General features: G+C 39.5%; 1 long non-coding RNA gene and 1 pseudogene across 2 annotated transcripts in view; one reads left to right on the top strand and one right to left on the bottom strand.

The window, feature by feature from the left end:
- Nucleotides 1-17,416, bottom strand: part of LOC133089645 (uncharacterized) — a 96,785-nt gene extending 79,369 nt beyond the window's left edge. For both annotated transcript variants that reach the window (XR_009700729.1, XR_009700730.1), the window contains exon 1: nt 17,136-17,416. This is a non-coding gene — a long non-coding RNA (uncharacterized LOC133089645). The remainder of the gene's footprint in view (nt 1-17,135) is intronic.
- LOC133089499 (cilia- and flagella-associated protein 53-like) lies at nt 14,525-15,746 on the top strand (annotated as a pseudogene).
- Nucleotides 17,417-22,612: the final 5,196 nt, after the last annotated feature.

Genomic DNA, 22,612 nt, shown 5'->3' with positions numbered 1-22,612 from the left:
TTCATTATCTACCTTGATTATTAGCCAGATTAACTTTTAAAGCCAACTAGAATCTGTTTTCAATTTGTTTTAGAATGGTCAACCACACAGTGTTCCCAGCCTTTAGCCTGGAGTTTTCAATTAGGTTGCAATGACTTTTTAACTTGAAAATATTGTTGTTTTTTCTGGCTGTATACTTAATAAGAAAGGAAAAACAACTTTCCCTTTACTTTGATAGTCTTCCACCAAATAATAAAAACCTGATCCAAAACACTAAAGTAGATCCGTCCATTGAAACTGGTGGGAAGTAAGACACAATGAAAATGAAGTGGCACTGAAAAATTTTGACAATAAGTTAATTTTGTATGTTTTTTAAAGAAAGCTAATATAATCAAAGCAAATGGAAATGGATATGTGGTACTTAAAAATAACATTTGTTCTATCTTTAGAGTTTATTATAAAAATATTATTGACTCTGACTTCTGTAGTGTTTTCATTCTAAAGATCTCCAATTTCAGTCTAATTTTCAATTTCTATTTGAGGATGATTTAACAAAGGCATGAGGAGAAAATCATTTTCTATGGGGTAAATTTTAATAAGAGAAGATATAGATTCATAAGCTTCCCACTTGTCTGCTGTATTTCTAATACTGAAGCTATAGAGCTTTATTCTCCTCGATTTTCCACATCCTATCATTTGAATCACTGTGTGGTATTGGAATAGATTTAATGAGCAAGATTTGAGCAAATAGTGCTCTAGCATTATCACTGTGACCAAACACTCTTCAACGAAGCCCTGACATACTTACTGAATACTTAGTGTTTTATTCAGACTCTGGTTGGAAACTAATGCTCCGGTAGGGAGAATACATTTGCCAACATACTTAGAACACCGCTAGTATTCAGTGAAAAAAACTAAAGTGTAAGATATAAGTTACAAATGCATACGTTGTAGGTATACAACTGCCACTAACTATAAACAGACACCACATTCCAATCATTTCCCTGTCACTGGCATTTTTTTTCTTGTGATTTTCTACTGACAAGGTTACCAATCCATCTAATCATTGATTTGGAGAGTACAAAGATAAAAATACTAATTATTTTGTTCCACCCTATGTATTACATCATAAATATATAACATTTTAATTAATCTTTAATAAATATGTTGACAGCAATCACTTATCATTAACTATATGCCAAGTACTCTGCTCAATGCTTTATATGCATTTTTTTCATTTAATCCTCATATCAACCTTAAGAGATAAGCATTATGTTTGTCTCCATTGATAGATAAGGAATCTGAGGCTCAGTGAGATTCAGTGGCAGTGAGGCACACTCAGTAAGCATCCATTGATTGTCTTATGTTATTCATGCCATCGCTTCTAATACCCCTGAGCAGCCACATCTCTTACTTTAGCAGGGAAAATAGAGATGATGTCCTTTCAGCCTTATTTCTGGATATCAAAGAACGGCTGGACTTGCAGCCACCCATTCCCTGAAGAAAAGCTAAACAATGAGCAATAGAAGTAAAGCAATAGAGTCACAGACCAATTACAAATATAAATTGTACCCAAGTGACTACAAGTATAATTATGAATTTGGTCAAGGACTTACTTTTCAGAGTTCAAACAGAATCAATTTTACCCTCCAAAATGTGCCAAATCTGATATTAGAAACATTAGCTAAGAGAAGCCAAGTTTCTAGATATGGAAAAGCTAGAAACTAACATGCTTTACTGTTAATCAGCCAAAATGATTTATTAGGCCAAATGAATGTCAACATCATCTTTGCCAGGCAGATATATTATCAACAATTACCTTGCCTCTTCCCTACACAAAAACTCTGAGCAACACCTATTCTAAGAGCATTAAAGAGTCTTGATGGAAAACGTTGCCTCCTTCTCCAAGTTCCCTGGCCCAACTTGAACACAGAACGCTGTAAAAAGTAGAGTCACAATCAGTTGCCCTGGTGTGTCATACCCTAAAGAGGACAGAGTAAAAGTTATTCTTCCTCAAATACAGGCAAGATTGCTCATTGCCACAGAATTACTAGCATACTTCTTTCTTCTCCCATTTCCCATCTTCCACTAACTATAACCCTTCCACAACCCTTTTTGGTGAAAGTGGCAGAGTAAACATAACAGTATGTTAATTTATCCAAAGCTCATAGGCTTACCTCTAAAAGGCATCCCCTTGGGCTCACAACTCTGAGTCTTTGGGAAAAAAATAAACTAGAAATATATATTGAGACAAAAAGTGTAAACTGAGACTACCAGTATCAAACTGACTTAGTTGTTCAATAAAACTTTGCCCAGAAAAGACCATAGATCAATAAATATTATTTTTTCAAAATATTCATGCATTGATTACTTGAGCAAAGAGTTGTCTTCTCAAATAGCAGTTTATCCATCAAATCTTCCCTTGAGACACTCACCTTACTCTGTCCACCAATCCTAAACTATCATGTCACAAATTTGGGGCAATTTCATCATCTCTACACCTTGAAACACCTGCCCAGACCCTAACCCCCTATAGATGTCCATTCATACTTCCCTTTTGTGAGATACTGCTGAAATCAGTCAAGATGGCATTCTGTCTCACTGCAGTGACTTCTAATCTATTGACCTTACATAATCCATAAGATCTTACGGAAAACCCCGAACGAACTTTTTGGCCAACCCAATATTTAGCTGTGCTTTATTAAATGGTTGTTTTGTAATATTTTAGGGAATTCAATAAAAGAATGTCAGTATGGTACAGAGAGCTGGACTCTTCCAAGTGTATTCATGAAGAACTCAAGCTGGTTTTGTTTAATCCTTTTTATGAGCATCTTTGTTTTTCAAGATTTCAGGGAACAGATTTGGATGATGCTATCACAACCACAAGTACGGAGATTTCACTGAGAGAATATCAAGATTATTTAACATAATCTCATAGATTATAAGTGCAGATAAAAAATACTTTTCAGTGGTTGACTTTAAAGTGTCAGCAGCTTTTGAAAGTGCAAAGGAGTGCAAAAGACAGAATTTCATTTTTTTTCAATTTGTGTGTGCATTTTTCACAAATTAAATCCAGACTTGTTTCTTAACTCAACATTTGGAAGATATTTTTTAAATAGGCCAACAACTAATTATTTGCCCACTTAAACAAATAAGTAGCTTAGAGAAGGTAATTTTTTATTTTGTTATTTTTAAAATCAATTCCAAAACTAAAAAAAGGAAAAACAATTGACTTAAAACCATAAAAGTAAAATCTTACAAAAATTAAGCTATAGGTCTCTAAACATTTATTAAAAGTCTCAATTTCAATTATCTCTATTTTCAGGAAGTATTGTCAGATTTATCTTTCAAGAAGAAATTTTTGAGGAGCTGTAAATAAAACAGTTGTATTAATAACAGTTTGAATACATGGTATAAATACCCTTTCACTGCAAATGGATTAATATCTGTGCTAACCACATATATCATCTATGTTAACTGATGTTGCACTGACATATTATTTGATTAAACACCTTTCAATATCAGACGCTTTTTCACTCTTAGCAGGAAGTTTTAATGCAAGGGATCTAACCTGGGTTCATGGACAAATAGTTTAGTCTTTTACAAAAGATACAAAGAACTATTGACATGATGATATTTCTACTTTTCCTTGGCAAAAGCCCTACATACAGAGCTACAAAGGCCGACCTCATTGGACCAGATGGAAGAGGAAAGAAAACTGAAAACAATAAAATGCACAAATTAAGGCCTCAATGACTTAACCAGGCTCAGAGCCATCCTGTGGAACACTGGAAGGCAATAGAAAACTTCTCTTCAGCTATTCACTTTTTAGACAGGAGAAGAAACACAGGAGCGAATTAAAAATGAAAAGCTTAATAAAAACAGGAAATTTTAACCTTAAAATACAGGGGGTTTGTACTAACAAAACACACGTTTTATCATCAGAGACTCGGAAAATGTCACGTGAAGAATATTGATACGCCAGTTAGAAAGAATAACGAAGGAATTTTTCAGCAGAGGTATGAGGTAATTAGTAATCCTGCTGTGGTTACTGAAAATAGTTATTTCTCCTTTCTTTCTTTCTTTTTTCTTTCTTTTTTTCTTTCCTCCTTCCTTCCTTCCCTCCTTCCTTCCTTCCCTCCTTCCTTCCTTCCTTCCTTCTTTCCTTCCTTCCTTTTCATATATTTATTTTCCAGTATTTAGACATATGGAAAAGAATAGCAATGTAGATCATTCAAAGTTACAATTAATTTACATCAATTTATATTTGGGTTAAGTAAACAGTTTAGAAGTTGTGTTTTGATGTGGAATTTTGGTATAATGGCTAGGCTTGCCATGCAGTACCACTTCATAAAGCAATAGTGTGAGATGGGAGGGTACAGAGCCTGTAAGCCTCTGGAGACAAGGCTGTATGTCTTAGTTATCTTTGCCATCTTTGCTCAGCTCAGCATCTGACACTTGATAAGCACTCATTTTTTAATCTGTGAAGGACATGTTCTTGAGGAGGTTGAAGGACCTAGTATATCCAATTACAGATGTCAATACTACACGATTGTTTTATTTAGTAACTTGTCTTAGAGATGTAACTGGGAACATAGACAGCAAGTTTACCATCATTTCTTCAGCAGCACAGCGAGGATGGTTATGGAATCAAGGTGGCTGGAGTTCAAATTCCGTCTCCAGTGCTCACTTGCTGTGTGATTCTGGGCAGGTTCCTTACCTTCCTTGGAGTGGCTCTCCTTGCTGGGAAATGGAGGTAAGAGGAGAAGCTGCCTCAGAGGACTGTTGGGAGGACTAACGAGGAAATCCATGCAGAGAGGTTAGTGTGGTTGCCTGATCCATAGAGGGCATTCAATAAATATCATTTATCACTATTACTCATACCCTAAAATAAAATCATACAATTTTTGACAGCTAACTCTATTAATGTCCTGTGGCTGCTGTTACAAATTACCACAAACTGAGTGGCTTAAAACAACAGAAGCGTTTTCTCACAGTTCTGGAGACCGAAGTCCAAAGTCTGTATCACTGGGCTGAGATCAAGGTGTTGACAGGGCCGTGGTCCCTTAGAGGCTCTGGTAGAGAATCCTTTCCACTCCTTGCCTCTTCCAGCTTCTGGAGGCTGCCAGTATTCCTTGGCTTGTGACCTCATGGGTCCAATCTCTGCCTCTGTGGTCAACTGGTCTTCTGTTCTGTGTGTGTTTGTGTCAGTCTCCCTCTGCTTCCCTCTTATAAGGCTACACACGGTTGTATTTATGGCCCACTCTGATAATCTGCTCTTTCTCAAGAATCTTAAACTTAATCACATTTACAGAGGCTTTTTTGCCATATAAGGTAATCTTCACAGGTTCCAGAGATTAAGACCTGGATATCTTTGGGAGAACCATTATGTAGCCTGCCACATGGATATTTAGAACTTCAGAAATCGGAGGATTTGCTTCCCCAGCTGCGTATTATGGGAGTAGTCTGTTTGTCTCTCTCTGTCTCTCTCTCATACTCTCTCCCTCTTTCTCTCCCTTTCTTTCTCCTCTTCTTCTAACCCCTGTCCCATTTACCTAATTATGTATGTCAAGTGGCTTGACCAAATAAAGTTGTTTTCTTACGTACTGAAAAACTGGGATAGGCAGCTACAAGCCGAAGTCAGGACTTGCATCTCTGCAAGGCTCTGTGATTCTTTTGGATTTTCTAGCATGCTTATTGCCACATGGTGACAAAATGGCTGTCCCAGATCCAGGCGTTCAAGGTAGGAAGAAGAGCGTTTCCAGCTGCTTCTGTCTGTTTATCAGTAAACCAAAACTTTCCCTGAAAATTCTCGGGAGATATCCTTTTATGTCCTATTGGCCAGAAGTGTGTCCTCCATCTCTAGATGCAAAGGAAGCTGGGAAAAGAAAATACAGCTTTCCTCGCATGGACAATGGAAGGCGTCAAGACAGATCAGAGAGAACTGCTGTGTAAGCCAAGCACCAGGTTCTACGGGATACCTGGTCTGTAGAAATGTTGGAGGGAGGGTGTGTTGGGCAGAGGAGGAAGGAGAAAGAGAGAGGTAGAACTCTAATGAAGACCTACTAGGAGTCAGGTTGTGAGCCTACAGTTCCATTCAGCCTCTCATTTCCTATTCACAGGAGTCTTCTGAGGTCAGAATGAGTGTTCCCAATTTGCAGAGAAGAAACTGAGATTCTGAAATTTTTTAAAACACACTCTAATATACAGAGTTAATAAATGATGAAGCCAGGAATAAAACTGAACTGGGTCTAAATCCAGACACTCCGCTCTTTCTAGTATCCAAAATGAAGTATCAGACCAAGCAGAACAACTGTAGTTGACTTTTTTCCTCAGCAGCCACTCTTCTTCGAACGCTATTTTATTTTGACAGTGTTGACCAAAACTCAGAGCACTTCACCCAGATCTTAAATCTGCTCCAGGACTGTGGTTATGGGGGCAGCTAAAATGCTCCAGTTCCATCACAAACATGTCATGAGAGGCAGGGCCTGGTCAACACATTGCAATATGCAGCTGAGATGGGAATGTGGTACAGTGAGCCTGAGAGCTTGTCCTCACCACAGAGAGTGGGATCCCTGGGCTTCCCATGGCACACGTGATGCTTTTCATCAAGAATCATTGGCTAAATTGTATTTGTTGGTGACAAGTGCTAAAAGGAATGCAGCTCAAGTATTGCTGCTGACATGTGGAGTTAAATCAGACTTATGTCCCCAAATCTGCCTTTATAGACATGAGTTTCCAAATATATTGCTGAGAGATTTTTACAGAGAAGAAGTTCCATTGGTGGATACTGGCTTATTATTAAAGAAAAGCAAACCCTTTCTTAAAATTTTCTACAAATATAGAAAATTTTAGACAAGAAGAAAAAATATAATTTAAAAATCTGCTCCAGAACTAAAACAACCATTTTTGATTATCTGAATTATATCTCCTGCCTCATCTCCTTCTCCTTGAACTAATCTAATGCTTTCTGTCCCTGTTGGGTTTATATAATTCAAACTCATCAGTTTCTGTTTGTTTTATGAAAACAATAGAGAAAATAAAAATTTTGGTGCACCCATCAAAACATACTGTACAAGACAAAAGTTTTCGATTTACGTTTTCTTCTGATAAAGTGTAATGACTGTAGCAATACAAGTTAGCCAATATCAAGAGGATCTCAGATCCTAAAATGGAATTTATTCCTTTATGGTTAAAGAATGTTCCACACAGTGAAGATACAAAATAGGATTTCATAATTTGCACATTCTTGGGGGTGGGTAGGGACTCCTTTATTCATCCATGAAAATAAGCACTGGCCCATCTACCTATGGCTCTGGAGAACAGGTAAGCACTAGAGACCAGGAGTGAGGATATCAACCTCTAGGAGAGATCCAACCCCTTTACAGTGAGGAAAACTGAGGAAAAAAGAAGAAATGTCTTTCAAATCATTATGCTGTACGCCTTAAACTCGTACAGCAGTGTATGCCAATTATACCTCAATAAAACTAGAAGGAAAAAAAAAGAGATGCCTTCTCAGCTTGCTGGGAACACAGATTGGGTTCAGACCCAGTTTCTGCATCACTCAAAGCCAATAAGTCTAACTCAACAGACCCTTCCTGCCCACACTTGACCACTTGTTTTGATTACTGGCCAGCAAGAGTGGTTCCAGAGGCAGGCACCAAATGCCAGTGGAGTCACCATTATAGATCCCACATATGACACCAACTGCCAAGAAGAAACTGGATTAGAGCACTGCTGGATCTGTTAATGCACCCACTGTCCTGCACTCTAGATTTCCCGGGACTGAACCCCCAATAAAGCATTAGCTTCTAAGCTTATACATTGGGCTTTGTTTTCTAAGAAACCCATGTTAAGATAGAGAGTGATAAAAATCACACCTGCTCCCAGAAGTAGTTTATAAGGCAGGGGTGGCAGGGATTTTGTGCTAGGCATTTGTGAAGTTTAAAGAGTGTGGAAATGGGCCTGGTAAGATCCAGGGATGGTCACAGGTCTAAGTCAGAGCCAGTATGAAGCAGAGAAGCTATCCCCTCCTTTGGAAATAGAAGTGGAATTGGGAATCACACTTACCCATGCCCAAGGAAGATAAATGATCAGAAAGAGGAAGGGCAGGAGTTCTCCTGTGAGGCTGGACTCCATCTCACCTCACAGATAACAGTGAGGTTCTCGGAACAGGGCATTCCATTTTTAGTAAGAGCAGACTGAATTTTCAGTACAAATCAGTGAAAGGCAGGAAGAAGATGGGACAAATGTGAAAAAGAATTTCCTTCCAAATCTTTATGTCTAGGAATACTAACAATGGACTCCCCCAGAGTGTTAGGAAGAGACCAGCCTTTAGCAGACCTGAAAGTTCATGAGGGATTGCCTGAGGAATAAAGGAAATTTCCCCAAGATTGCAGCTCCACTCATCTCAGCAAATCTTTACTCATCCTTACTCAGCCCAAGGTAAACAATCAGGTGCATTACACAGAGCACGTGCAGGGTCATCCAAAGCTAGGATTTCAGTGTTACGTCTGCCACCTACTAGTTTTGCAATGTTAGTCAAGTCAGCTCAACTTTCTGAGTCTCGACGTCCCCTGTAGACTCCAGATAACACTCACAAGATTATTAGCAGAATCAATGAGGTAATGTGAGAGATCTTTTTAAATTGCTGCCTCAGTTAGAATGTTTTTGGCTACAAAGTACAAAATATCCAACTAAATGTGGCTTAAGTCCTGAGGGCATTTATTATCATCTCTCATGGCCGGAAGCCCAAAAGTAGTTGCCAACGTTGGTGAATCCTGCCACTAAGTGAGCATTCTGCTTCAGCTCTTTTCAGTTCTCTAGCTTTCCCCGCGAGTGTGGCACTGCTACAAACATGATGTCCTCACACAGTTGTATTAAAAAGTAGGAAAGGTGAAAGGGTCTCTTCTACGTTTCCCTCTTTGCATCAGAAGAGAAAAAACTCTCAAAAGTCCCCGCAGACTTCCCCTCAGATCTCATTGGCCAGAACCGGTTTATATGTCCCACTCTAAACCAATCATAAATGAGGATGTAGGAGAGCCAGCCCAATTTGGTTTAAAACCAATCACCATTCATCTCCTGGGCTGGGGGGAGGACCTCCCTCCTTTTCTAGAGTCCATTGCCACCAGAGAGTTAAACGGAATAAAGGTTTTGTTGGCTCAGAAGTGGGAATGGCTGTTGACTTGAAAACTGAAAGTGACTGTCAAAATTTAAGAGTTAAACAGGTAGTATTTTTAAAATACACTGTATGACAAAAATAAACACATAAGTAAATAAAAAATAAAAAATGATAAGAACAAGTTCCTGTCCTTAAGGATCTTAAGATCTAACCTAAGAAAACAACTTTATTGAAAGTAGGAGGATCTATTTTGAGAATCTGTTTTCTCTATGAATTTGGATTCCCACTACTTCCAAAGCAATGATCAGGATAATAGGTGTATAATGCGTTTACCACCTAATCAATCGATTCTGCAAAAAATATAAAAAGGAGTAAATGAATGACATGCCCTCCCCGTTAAAAATAAATCTCTGTTTACTGAAAGTCGGAGTTAAAATTGCATTTCTGATCTTTACAGATGTAAAAAAAAAAAAAAAAGTTGATTTCTTCGCTTTCTCTGTTTGGGTTCTGATATACATAAAAATTGTATTGTGCAGCCGTCCATGGTGGCCCTATCTTTTACCAGACCACAACATTCCCGGCCCTCCAAACATGTCAACATGTGGGGTGAGATACCTAGCAGGCGGGAGTAATTTCGTCATCTTTCACTTGATGTTGACAGAAATGGTACAGGGTGGTTTAAAAGAATTGAAAGCAGAGACAGGTGTTTGGGAATTTATAAACAAACTGTGCTGTAAAGAACACATAAGAGTTCCTGGAGGATTTTCCCCCATCTTCTCCCTGTCTTTACTTTCCATTGTCTCTGTGCTTGAAAATTCTGTCTTGCTATTAGTTTTTAATGAAACCAGTATGTTTATCATATTTGATGGCAGACTTGGTTGTTTGCAACTCAAGGCTATGTTATTTTTTCCTCAGACAGATTCAACTGGCAGCCTCTGCAGATTCCTTTGCACAAAAATGACACCATGACACAAAAGTTCTAGTGGCAAGAAGCAAATTCTATACCTCAGGAATTCTGCCAACAAGATAAAGCATTGCCAACTGATTTTTCTTTTCCTTAAGAAAAAAAAAAAAACAAAAAACCAGAAAGGGTAGAATTAAAAGTTTGGACAAGAAAACATGCTCACATCTCACATATCATAACAGAGCAATGCACTTTAGAGTTTTCTATGATTCTAAATGCTTGGTTGATGCTACAGCAGCCCCTTCAGAGCTATCACTTGCTGCCATTTCAAAAGATCTTGGACTCTGGGAACAGACTTGATTAGCATGACTAAGTTTCATAGTCCCAAAGCTTCAGGCATCAGCAACAGAGAGGAGCCAGGTAGACACTGGATAAATAATAAATAATGAGAAACATGTTGTAACATTCACTGTCAAATTATATTTCCCATTTTTCTTACATCTACAAATTTCTAGTAAAATGAAGTTATGCAGTTTCATTAAATTATCTAGATGCCATTTAAGAAGAAAAAGGAAAACAGTTTTCGTATAGTTTCAAATGTCTCCTTCACGGCAGATACAAACATACGGAAAGCTCTGTGTTGTATAAAAATTTCCCCTTGTCCCCACTGTCCAGTTAATCTACAGAACCAGGTCTTCCCTTCCCTTCACTGCCAAACTTCTCAAAAGAGAGTTTACAGGTACTTCCCTGGTGGCGCAGTGGTTAAGAATCCGCCTGCCAATGCAGGGGACACGGGTTCGATCCCTGGTCCGGAAAGATCCCACATGCCTCGGAGCTCTCTAGGGCCCGCGAGCCACAACTACTGAGCCCACGTGCTGCAACTACTGAAGCCCACGTGCCTAGAGCCCATGCTCCACAACAAGAGAAGCCACTTGAATAAGCATGCGCACCGCAAGGAAGAGTGCCCGCCGCTCGCCGCAACTAGAGAAAGCCGGCGTGCAGCAACGAAGACCCAACGTCGTCAAAAAAATTTTTAAAAGGAGAGTTTACACTTTTTCTTAAGCTCTCCATTCCTTTCTCATAATAATCTTTCTGCCTCCATCCATTTGTTTAATGGTTTCTCAAAGTCCAATGACCTCTTTACAAAGGATCTCAAAGTTTGTGAAATATCTATTACTCTTGTTCCATTTGTCCTTGTTCGTACGCCCTTGAAGACAGCATGCTCACCGGAAAATCCTGCTAAACTTAATCCTATCATCAGTTTCTCCTAAATGCAAACATTCTCCAGAAGGTTTCTAGGACTTCAGACTTCTTCTCTCTCAGACTTTCTCATCTACTCCTGTGGCTGCAAATACCCACCATGTGTGCATCTGTCTCTTAAATTTTGCTTCTCATCGAAACAGCAGACTGGCTGGTCAACTGCTAAGTTAAATCAGCATATAGGTGCATCATGGCACTGCAAAAACTTCCCTTTGGTCCAAACCCATTCCTGCTCCTTCTAGTAAGCTTTCGCCCAAACCAGGATTAAAACACAAGAGTTATCTTTGGCTCTTCCTTCTTTGGAACTTCTAACGTTCAATCAATTGCTCAGGTCTCTCACTTGTGTGCCTGCAGTTATTTCCTCATCTAAGCCATAGTTTTTACTGCCATGGCCAAGATCAAGTTCCTATTACTTCTGTTCTAGACCATTTCAAGCAATATTTATTCCCTCTTTCCACATCCTTCCGTGCGTCCTTTCCCTGTCAGAGTGATTTTCCTAATGTACAGTTCTGACCTTGTCAGTCCTGACTCAAAAACCATGTACTTTTTCCCCATTTTCTACAGAATAAAGATCAGTGTTTAGTTTAGCATTTAAAGTCCTTTATAATTAGGGTGTTAAGAAAGCTTTGCAATCTTTAAAAATCTTGTGTAGAATTCATTGTTTTAGCTTACCACAGAGAAGGACTCACCACAGAGGTAAATAAATAAATAAAGTTGGTTTTGTCTTTTTTTTTTTTTTTTAAGTTGGAGAGTGAAAGAATTTTTTTTAACAATGATTGTATTGCCATCTGCTGGAGTGACTGGAGCACAACATTTGAAGCAATTTCTTTTTTCAAAAGTGTGAAAGGTTTGGCTTCAATATTTTAAAATTCTCTCTGAATACGGCTTTTAATGTCTAATCTAACAGCAGATGTTAAAGTTTCAGGTAAGAATTACCTTTGATTTTAAAGCACACCAAATTACAATGAACAAATTGACATGACTTTTGCTTAGGAGAGACTGTGAGTGTTCACCCATATCCCAGTTGAGTCCAAGAATGAAATGATTGACTTTATGAGAAGTAAAGTGCCTTGTCTCACATCAGGTGACTTTCAGAAAGTCACATTTTCTGATGCTACTCAACCATTCAAATCTTTCTCAAACTTTAAGACGCTGAACTAGAATTACCTTTCCCAATGAAGGTTTCCCATGCCAAGTCTCACCCTTCTTGAATTCGTAGGACTTACTATTTGCATATACCCTTCATTTGGGAGATTAAACAGACTGCAATGTATTGACATGTACATTTCCTGTGTTTGCCTCTCACCGTGCAGTCATGGTTAAGAATCTGGTCTCTAAAGTCAAATTACCTGTTTCAAAATGTAAATTTGACACTTACTAGCTGTTAATTAATATTTTTGTGATTAGTTTCTTCCTCTGTCAAATGGAGATAACAATGCTTCCCTCACAGGGCTGTTAGAAAGATTATTTTATCAAGAACTGTAAAATCACTCAAAAAAGTGCCTGCCATGTAGTAAACCCTTAAGAATTAATAGATAGTATCAAGCATATTGCTACAGGTATGATGCTTATGCAGCAAAAATCCCAAGAGGTAGCAGTGAGTCCCACAACTAATAATAGTACTATTATTAAATGACAGACTTTATTAGGTATTTTTAAATTAATTAGATTTTTAAAGTATAATTTACATACACTAAAATTTATCCATTTTAATGGTACAATTTGATGAGTTTTGACAACAGTTGAATAACCATAACCACAAATAAGATAAAGAAAATTTCCATCACCCTAATATGTCTTATGCCCTTTTTCATATATCCCTTGTTCTTACCCCCAACCCCTAGGGACCCCCAAGCCCTAGCAACCACTGGTCTACTATATGTCACTATAGCTTTCCTTTCAGATAGAACTCTATGTGAATGAAATCATACCATATGCTATCTTTTGTGTCTGGATTCTGTTACTTAGTGTAATGATTTTAAGATCCCTCTATGTTGTTTTGTATAGCAGTAGTTCATTCCTTTTATTTCATATTAGTATTTCATAGATATTTGGATTGTTTCTAGGTTTCAGCTACTGTGAACAAAGCTGCTATGAAAATTTGCATACAAGACTTTGTGCAGACATTGGTCTTGGCAATATCTTTCTGGATACATCTCCTCAGACAAGGAAACAAAAGTAGACAAATGGGACTGCATCAAACTAAAAGCTTCTGCACAGCAAAGGAAACTATCAACCAAATGAAAAGACAACCTACCAAATGGGAGAAGATATTTGAAAATCATATATCTGATAAGGGGTTAATATCCAAAATACATAAAGAACTCATACAACTCAACAACAGCAAAAAAAACCCTGATTTAATAATGGACAAGGAGTTGAATAGACATTTTTCCAAAGAAGACATACAGATGGGCAATAGTCACATGGAAAGATGTTTAACATCACTAGTTATTAGAGAAATGAAAATCAAAACCACAGTGAGCTATCACCTCTCACCTGTTAGAATGGCTATTATCAAAAAGGCAAGAAATAACAAGTGTTGGAAAGGAGGTAGAGAAACACCTCACACACTGTTGGTGGGAATATAAATTGGTGCAGTCACTATGTAAAACAATATGGAGATTCCTCAAAATATTGAGAATAAAACTAGCATATGACCCAGTTATTCCACTCTGGATATTTTTTGAAGAATATGAAAAAACTAATTCAAAAAGTTGCATACACCCCTATGTTCATGGCAGCATTATTTACAATACTGAAGATATGGAAATAACCTAAGTACTCATCAATGGATGAATGGATATAAAGATGTGGTATATATATATATACAATGGAATACTACTAAGCCAGAAAAAAAATGAAATCTTGCCATTTGCATATAGATCCATATAGATGGATCTTGAGGTTATTATTCTAAGTGAAATAAGCCAGATGGAGAAAGACAAATACCTTATGAATTCACTCATATGTGGTAAATAAATAAACAAGTAAATAAACCAAACCAAACAAAAATAAACATGTAGATACAGAGAACAGAGTAATGGTTACCAGAGGGGAAGGTGTGTGGGAAGGTCTGAACGGGTAAAGGGAATTATGTATCACAATGGATAGAAGCTAAGCTTTTGGTGATGGGCACACTGTAGTGTATACATTAGGTGAAATATAATGTACACATGAAACTTATGTATGTTATAAACCAATGTTACCTCAATATATTAAAAAAAATGTAAGTACAGTATTCCATCTACACTGACAAAAGATAAAATAAACTACATGAACATTTAACCTCAGAAGAGAATCAGTATTTTACTGAAATGCAGTTGAAAGAAGAAACAATTGAGGAGGAAAACAAAGAATGAGAAGAAAAATCATTATTGAAAGAGAAAGAAGAAAAATAAAGACAGAGTTTTGTGGCTGAAAAGTTAGATGACAATTCAAGTAGTGCTGCGAGAAGGTCCATGTTGAGTTGCTTTATATCCATCAGAAGGTGTGTGAGGAGTGGAAAGCACAGGCAGAATTCAGTGAGGAACTGAAGAGGTAGAAGCTGGTGGAAGAGGAGATGTTCTCAGAATCCTGGGAGGAAGACCAATGAGCCAAGAAAAACTGAGATGCCCAGGAGGCGAGGAGACAGAAAGAGCTGGTGGAGAACACACACCTGGGGCTGGGCGCCCAGGTCACCAGCATCAAAGCACAAGAGCATGTGGTGCAGCGACAGAGAAGAGGAGAAACAACGGTACAAAGGGTAAACTTGAGAAAGAACAGGATAAGCTAAAGGAAGAGAAGACAAAGCAGGAAATTAGGACCTTTTTGCAAAATGCCCTCTGAGAGAAGGTAGGACTTATTCAACAGGAAGAGAGAACAGAGCAGGACTTGAACATGAAGCTCATGCAAAGGGCCCTTCAAAAGTTCCACGAAGAGACTGATAACAAAGAAGCAAAAAAAGAGAAGACATGGGAAGAAAACGGAAGCTTTCTCAGGGATATGTAGCAGAGCAACGTGAAGAGGAGGATGCTTGGGAGAAAGAATTAGACAGAATAATAGAGGAAAAGAAGGAAAAGAAGTTGGCTGAGAAGGACAGTTTGCTGTGACTTGACAGGAAGGAAAGGAAACAACGTGGGAATGAGGTCATGTGTACAAGAAAAGTTCAAGCGCAAGAAAGCTTGCAAAGAAAAGGAAAAGAACAGGAAGAAGGTGCTATGGAACAGGATGACACAAATGAGGGTCTTGAAGAACTTAACAGAGAGTAGGAGAATTTTGCAAGAGGCTAAGGTTAAGCCCAAGAGTACAGCAGGCTACTGCAGATGCAAATATCCTACCAGCTGCAGTCTCAGGAAGCAGAGGAGGACGAAGTTTGAAGCAGAGGTAGCAGGAAACAAGATTTGTCAGGACAAGATCCAGGAGACCTGGATCACCCATCAGGTGTCATTCAGAAACATGCACCCCATGCGGACAGTTTGTCATAATAAGCTTCCAGCATAGTCTCATAAACACCAACATATTTTTTCTCAGTCTTTTAATATTTTTGACTACAATATGCTTGTATGTTCTTTAAAAATAACAAAGTATCACCATCCTTGCAGACCCACAAGCAGCCCAGCATATTATTATTAGGAGGGAGATTCCTTAGAACTGGCGATCTGTTTCCATGAGAGTTGTGAATTGGCAGACAGAAAAAAAAGAAATTGCTTTACTATTCCAGGAGGCTGATGACAATGGGCCAACCAGCTGTGATCTTGGGATTAATGGATAGGGACAGAAGCCACCAGATTCCTGGGCTTCTCCTGATCTCGAGGCAAAGAAAGTTAACACCAGAGGGGAACAGTTTGGCTCAGCCAGGCAGGCCTCTTCTGGAAACTGGCAGCCCCTCCTGGGGTCACTGAGGTGACAGGCCTCGACAGCTGGCTGACCTCCTCAAGTATCTGCAGTAACCTTGGATTTTTGGCCCAAGCTCCTCTGGATGTGCTAGCCTCTTCTCAGGGGCTAGGGTTTTTCTGCCCCCCTGTCCCAGGGCCTTACAGGGAAATCACTTGGCTGCCCCAGACTGTGGCCAGGAGCCCTTGATCTTTGCTGTGCAGGTGGGACTCCTCCCCCTCCTGACTCTACAGCTGGCTAACATTTCCCTCCCTCCTTCCTGCCCCAAACTTATACAAAACAAGTCTTCAGGGTCTCAGTGGGGACCCTGGGGAGAGAAAGGGGTCAAGCACATGTATTGAACCTACCATCTTCACAGAATCCTTGGCAAATTATATATTACACTTTTGTTATAATTTCTAAGTAGTTTTACTTTTCCCACACATTATATGTTCTTTGAGAATAGAAATTTTATCTCTTAATTCTCTCTTATCTCTGCTCTTTCATAGTGTTTGGTTTAAATTTGAAATTCAGTAAAGACCTTCTGCTCCCAGAATCCCCTTTACAGGCAATTCCAAGTCATACCTGTAGGTGGGGCAAGTGATATATTTCTCCTGCCTGAGAAAAGCAAGCCAGGATTCCATGAGGTAGCTCTGAGACTTTCTGAATTTTGTTTCTCAAGTTTGGTAAGGATTTACCTCATATGAAAGAGGTGGGTAAAAAATCTCCTTTAAGTCTTGAGAAATTGTTTCTATGGGTGAGGGAGAAAATGAGTAACTTCCCAGCCCATACCTCACAGCATTAGCTAAGTGAAATGGTTATTTCAGAAAGTGAGAAGAACAGATGTCAGAAGGTAAAAAAAAAAAATGTGCTAAAAAAAGTAGGTTCTTCTGCCAAGATTTTATCTTCTGGGGTTTTGATTTAAAATTCCATTCAGATACTATTTGTTAAATACCATTAAAAAAAAAAAAAAAGTCATTCCCCCATTCCGCCTCCACGACGGGCTGGAAAACTTACTTTTGATGCTTCATTGACCTTGGCTGTCCATCTTGTTCCACTGAAATGAGCAGGTTATTTTCTCTAAAAGTAAATGCCTGGACTGCGGGTAGCAGAGGGGGGAAGCTTCGGAGCCACGGAGGAGAGCGCAGCCGCAGTGGTGCGGAGGGCAAGGCGGAGATTCCCGCACAGAGGAGCGGTGCCGACCAGCGCTCACCAGCCCGAGAGGCTTGTCTGCTCAGCCGCCGGGGCGGGCGGGGCCTGGGAGCTGGGGCTCGGGCTTCGGTGCTAGCCGGGAGGGAGTCCGGGAAAAAGACTGCAGCTGCCAAAGAGGCAAGAGAATTTTTCTTGCCTCTTTGTTTAGCGGCGCGCAAGGAGAGGGGATTCAGAGCGCCGCCTAAACGAGCTCCAGAGACGGGCGCGAGCCGCGGCTATCAGCGCGGATCCCACAGCAACAGGGACGCAGAGGGAAAAACGGAGAGATTCCCGCACAGAGGCTCGGCGCCGAGCAGCACTCACCAGCCCGAGAGGCTTGTCTGCTCACCCGCCGGGGCGGGCGGGGGCTGGGAGCTGAGGCGCGGGCTTCGGTCGGATCCCAGGGAGAGGACTGGGGTTAGCTGCGTGAACACAGCCTGAAGGGTCTAGCGCACCACAACTAGCCGGGAGGGTGCACGAGAAAAAGTCTGCAGCTGCCGAAGAGGCAGGAGACTTTTTCTTGCCTCTTTGTTCCGCGGCGTGCAAGGAGAGGGGATTCAGAGCGCCACTTAAATGAACTCCAGAGACGGGCGCGAGCCGCGGCTATCAGCGCGGACCCCAGAGACGGGCATGAGACGCTAGGGCTGCTGCTGCCGCCACCAAACAGCCTGTGGGCGAGCACAGGTCATTCTCCACACCGCCCCTCCCGGGAGCCTGTGCAGCCCGCCACGGCCAGGCTCCCGTAATCCGGGGACAACTTCCCCGGGAGAGCGCACGGCGCGCCTCAGGCTGCTGCAACGTCACGCCGGCTTCTGCCGCCGCAGGCTCGCCCCGCCTCCTCCGTACCGCTCCCTCCCCCCGGCCTGACTGAGCCAGAGCCCCCGAATCAGCTGCTCCTTTAACCCCGTTCTGTCTGGGCGGGGAACACACGCCCTCAGGGGACCTACATGCAGAGGCGGGTCCAAATCCAAAGCTGAACCCCGGGAGCTGTACGAACAAAGAAGAGAAAGGGAAATCTCTCCCAGCAGCCTCAGAAGCAGCGGATTAAAGCTCCACAAACAACTTGATGTGCCTGCATCTGTTGAATACCTGAATAGACAACGAATCATCCCAAATTTAGGAGATGGACTTTGGGAGCAGGATATATTAACTTTTCCCCTTTTCCTTTTTTTTGTGAGTGTAGATGTGTATGCTTCTGGGTGAGATTTTGTCTGTATAGCTTTGCTCTCACCGTTAGTCCTAGGGTTAGGTCCGTCCGTTTTTTTTTTTTTTTTTTTTGGGCTTAAAAATTTTTTTTTTCCCTAATAAATGTTTTCTTAATAATTTTTTCCTTATTTTCTATTTTTAAAAAAAATTTTAATAAGTTTTTTCATGTTTTTTATTTTAAAAAATTAAAAAATTTTTTTTCTTAATAAATTTTTTCTAAATAATTTTTTTCTTATTTTTAGTATAAAAAATTAATAAATCTATTTTTAAAAATTAAAAAAAAATTTTTTTTTCTTAATAAATTTACTCTTAATAATTTTTTTTCTTATTTTTTATTATAATTGCTTTATTTTATTTTATTTTATCCTCTTTTTTTCTTTCTTTCCATTTTTTCTCCCTTTTATTCTGAGCCGTGTGGATGAAAGGCTCTTGGTGCTCCAGCCAGGCATCAGGGCTGTGCCTCTGAGGTGGGAGAGCCAACTTCAGGACACTGGTCCACAAGAGACCTCCCAGCTCCACATAATACCAAACGGCGAAAATCTCTCACAGATCTCCATCTCAACATCAAGACCCAGCTTCACTCAACGACCAGCAAGCTACAGTGCTGGACACCCTATGCCAAACAACTAGCAAGAGAGGAACACAGCCCCATCCATTAACAGAGAGGCTGCCTAAAATCATAATAAGGCCACAGACACCCCAAAACACACCACCAGACGTGGACGAACCCACCAGAAAGACAACATCCAGCCTCATCCACCAGAACACAGGCACTAGTTCCCTCCACCAGGAAACCTACACAACCCACTGAACCAACCTTAGCCACTGGGGACAGATACCAAAAACAACGGGAACTACGAACCTGCAGCCTGTGAAAAGGAGACCCCAAACACAGTAAGATAAGCAAAATGAGAAGACAGAAAAACACACAGCAGATGAAGGAGCAGGGTCAAAACACACCAGACCTAACAAATGAAGAGGAAATAGGTAGTCTACCTGAAAAAGAATTCAGAATAATGATAGTAAGGATGATCCAAAGTCTTGGAAATAGAATAGACAAAATGCAAGAAACATTTAACAAGGACGTAGAAGAACTAAAGAGGAACCAAGAAACGATGACAAGCACAATAAATGAAATTAAAAATACTCTAGATGGGATCAATAGCAGAATAACTGAGGCAGAAGAACGGATAAGTGACCTGGAAGATAAAATGGTGGAAATAACTACTGCAGACCAGAATAAAGAAAAAAGAATGAAAAGAACTGAGGACAGTCTCAGAGACCTCTGGGACAACATTAAACGCACCAACATTCGAATTATAGGGGTCCCAGAAGAAGAAGAGAAAAAGAAAGGGACTGAGAAAATATTTGAAGAGATTCTAGTTGAAAACTTCCCTAATATGGGAAAGGAAATAGTTAATCAAGTCCTGGAAGCACAGAGAGTCCCATACAGGATAAATCCAAGGAGAAACACACCAAGACACATATTAATCAAACTATCAAAAATTAAATATAAAGAAAACATATTAAAAGCAGCAAGGGAAAAACAACAGATAACACACAAGGGCATCCCCATAAGGTTAACAGCTGATCTTTCAGCAGAAACGCTGCAAGCCAGAAGGGAGTGGCAGGATATACTTAAAGTGATGAAGGAGAAAAACCTACAACCAAGATTACTCTACCCAGCAAGGATCTCATTCAGATTTGATGGAGAAATTAAAACCTTTACAGACAAGCAAAAGCTGAGAGAGTTCAGCACCACCAAACCAGCTTTACAACAAATGCTAAAGGAACTTCTCTAGGCAAGAAACACAAGAGAAGGAAAACACCTACAATAACAAACCCAAAACATTTAAGAAAATGGGAATAGGAACATACATATCGATAATTACCTTAAATGTAAATGGATTAAATGCTCCCACCAAAAGACACAGACTGGCTGAATGGATACAAAAACAAGACCCATATATATGCTGTCTACAAGAGACCCACTTCAGACCTAGAGACACATACAGACTGAAAGTGAGGGGATGGAAAAAGATATTCCATGCAAATGGAAATCAAAAGAAAGCTGGAGTAGCAATTCTCATATCAGACAAAATAGACTTTAAAATAAAGACAATTACAAGAGACAAAGACGGACACTATATAATGATCAAGGGATCGATCCAAGAGGAAGGTATAACAATTGTAAATATTTATGCACCCAACATAGGAGCACCTCAATACATAAGGCAAATACTAACAGCCATAAAAGGGGAAATCGACAGTAACACAATCATAGTAGGGGACTTTAACACCCCACTTTCACCAATGGACAGATCATCCAAAATGAAAATAAATAAGGAAACACAAGCTTTAAATGATACATTAAACAAGATGGACTTAATTGATATTTATAGGACATTCCACCCAAAAACAACAGAATACACATTTTTCTCAAGTGCTCATGGAACATTCTCCAGGATAGATCATATCTTGGGTCACAAATCAAGCCTTGGTAAATTTAAAAAAATTGAAATCGTATCAAGTATCTTTTCCGACCACAACGCTATGAGACTAGATATCAATTACAGGAAAAGATCTGTAAAAAATACAAACACATGGAGGCTACACAATACACTACTTAATAACGAAGTGATCACTGAAGAAATCAAAGGGGAAATCAAAAAATACCTAGAAACAAATGACAATGGAGACACGACGATCCAAAACCTATGGGATGCAGCAAAAGCAGTTCTAAGAGGGAAGTTTATAGCAATACAAGCCTACATCAAGAAACAGGAAACATCTCGAATAAACAACCTAACCTTGCACCTAAAGCAATTAGAGAAAGAAGAACAAAAAAACCCCAAAGCTAGCAGAAGGAAAGAAATCATAAAGATCAGATCAGAAATAAATGAAAAAGAAATGAAGGAAACAATAGCAAAAATCAATGAAACTAAAAGCTGGTTCTTTGAGAAGATAAACAAAATTGATAAACCATTAGCCAGACTCATCAAGAGAAAAAAGGAGAAGACTCAAATTAATAGAATTAGAAATGAAAAAGGAGAAGTAACCACTGACACTGCAGAAATACAAACGATCATAAGAGATTACTACAAGCAACTCTATGCTAATAAAATGGACAACCTGGAAGAAATGGACAGATTCTTAGAAATGCACAACCTGCCGAGACTGAACCAGGAAGAAATAGAAAATATGAACAGACCAATCACAAGCACTGAAATTGAAACTGTGATTAAAAATCTTCCAACACACAAAAGCCCAGGACCAGATGGCTTCACAGGCGAATTCTATCAAACATTTAGAGAAGAGCTAACACCTATCCTTCTCAAACTCTTCCAAAATATTGCAGAGGGAGGAACACTCCCCAACTCATTCTACGAGGCCACCATCACCCTGATACCAAAACCAGGCAAAGATGTCACAAAGAAAGAAAACTACAGGCCAATATCACTGATGAACATAGATGCAAAAATCCTCAACAAAATACTAGCAAACAGAATCCAACAGCACATTAAAAGGATCATACACCATGATCAAGTGGGGTTTATTCCAGGAATGCAAGGATTCTTCAATATACGCAAATCAATCAACGTGATACATCATATTAACAAATTGAAGGAGAAAAACCATATGATCATCTCAATAGATGCAGAGAAAGCTTTCGACAAAATTCAACACCCATTTATGATAAAAGTCCTGCAGAAAGTAGGCATAGAGGGAACTTTCCTCAACATAATAAAGGCCGTATATGACAAACCCACAGCCAACATTGTCCTCAATGGTGAAAAACTGAAACCATTTCCACTAAGATCAGGAACAAGACAAGGTTGCCCACTCTCACCACTATTATTCAACATAGTTTTGGAAGTGTTAGCCACAGCAATCAGAGAAGAAAAAGAAATAAAAGGAATCCAAATCGGAAAAGAAGAAGTAAAGCTGTCACTGTTTGCAGATGACATGATACTATACATAGAGAATCCAAAAGATGCTACCAGAAAACTACTAGAGCTAATCAATGAATTTGGTAAAGTAGCAGGATACAAAATTAATGCACAGAAATCTCTTGCATTTCTATACACTAATGACGA

This window comes from Eubalaena glacialis, chromosome 4 (assembly GCF_028564815.1).
Source record: "Eubalaena glacialis isolate mEubGla1 chromosome 4, mEubGla1.1.hap2.+ XY, whole genome shotgun sequence".
Taxonomy (NCBI): domain Eukaryota; kingdom Metazoa; phylum Chordata; class Mammalia; order Artiodactyla; family Balaenidae; genus Eubalaena; species Eubalaena glacialis.
Note: the sequence above shows the minus strand (reverse complement) of the source record. Positions and strands in the feature narration are given on the sequence as shown.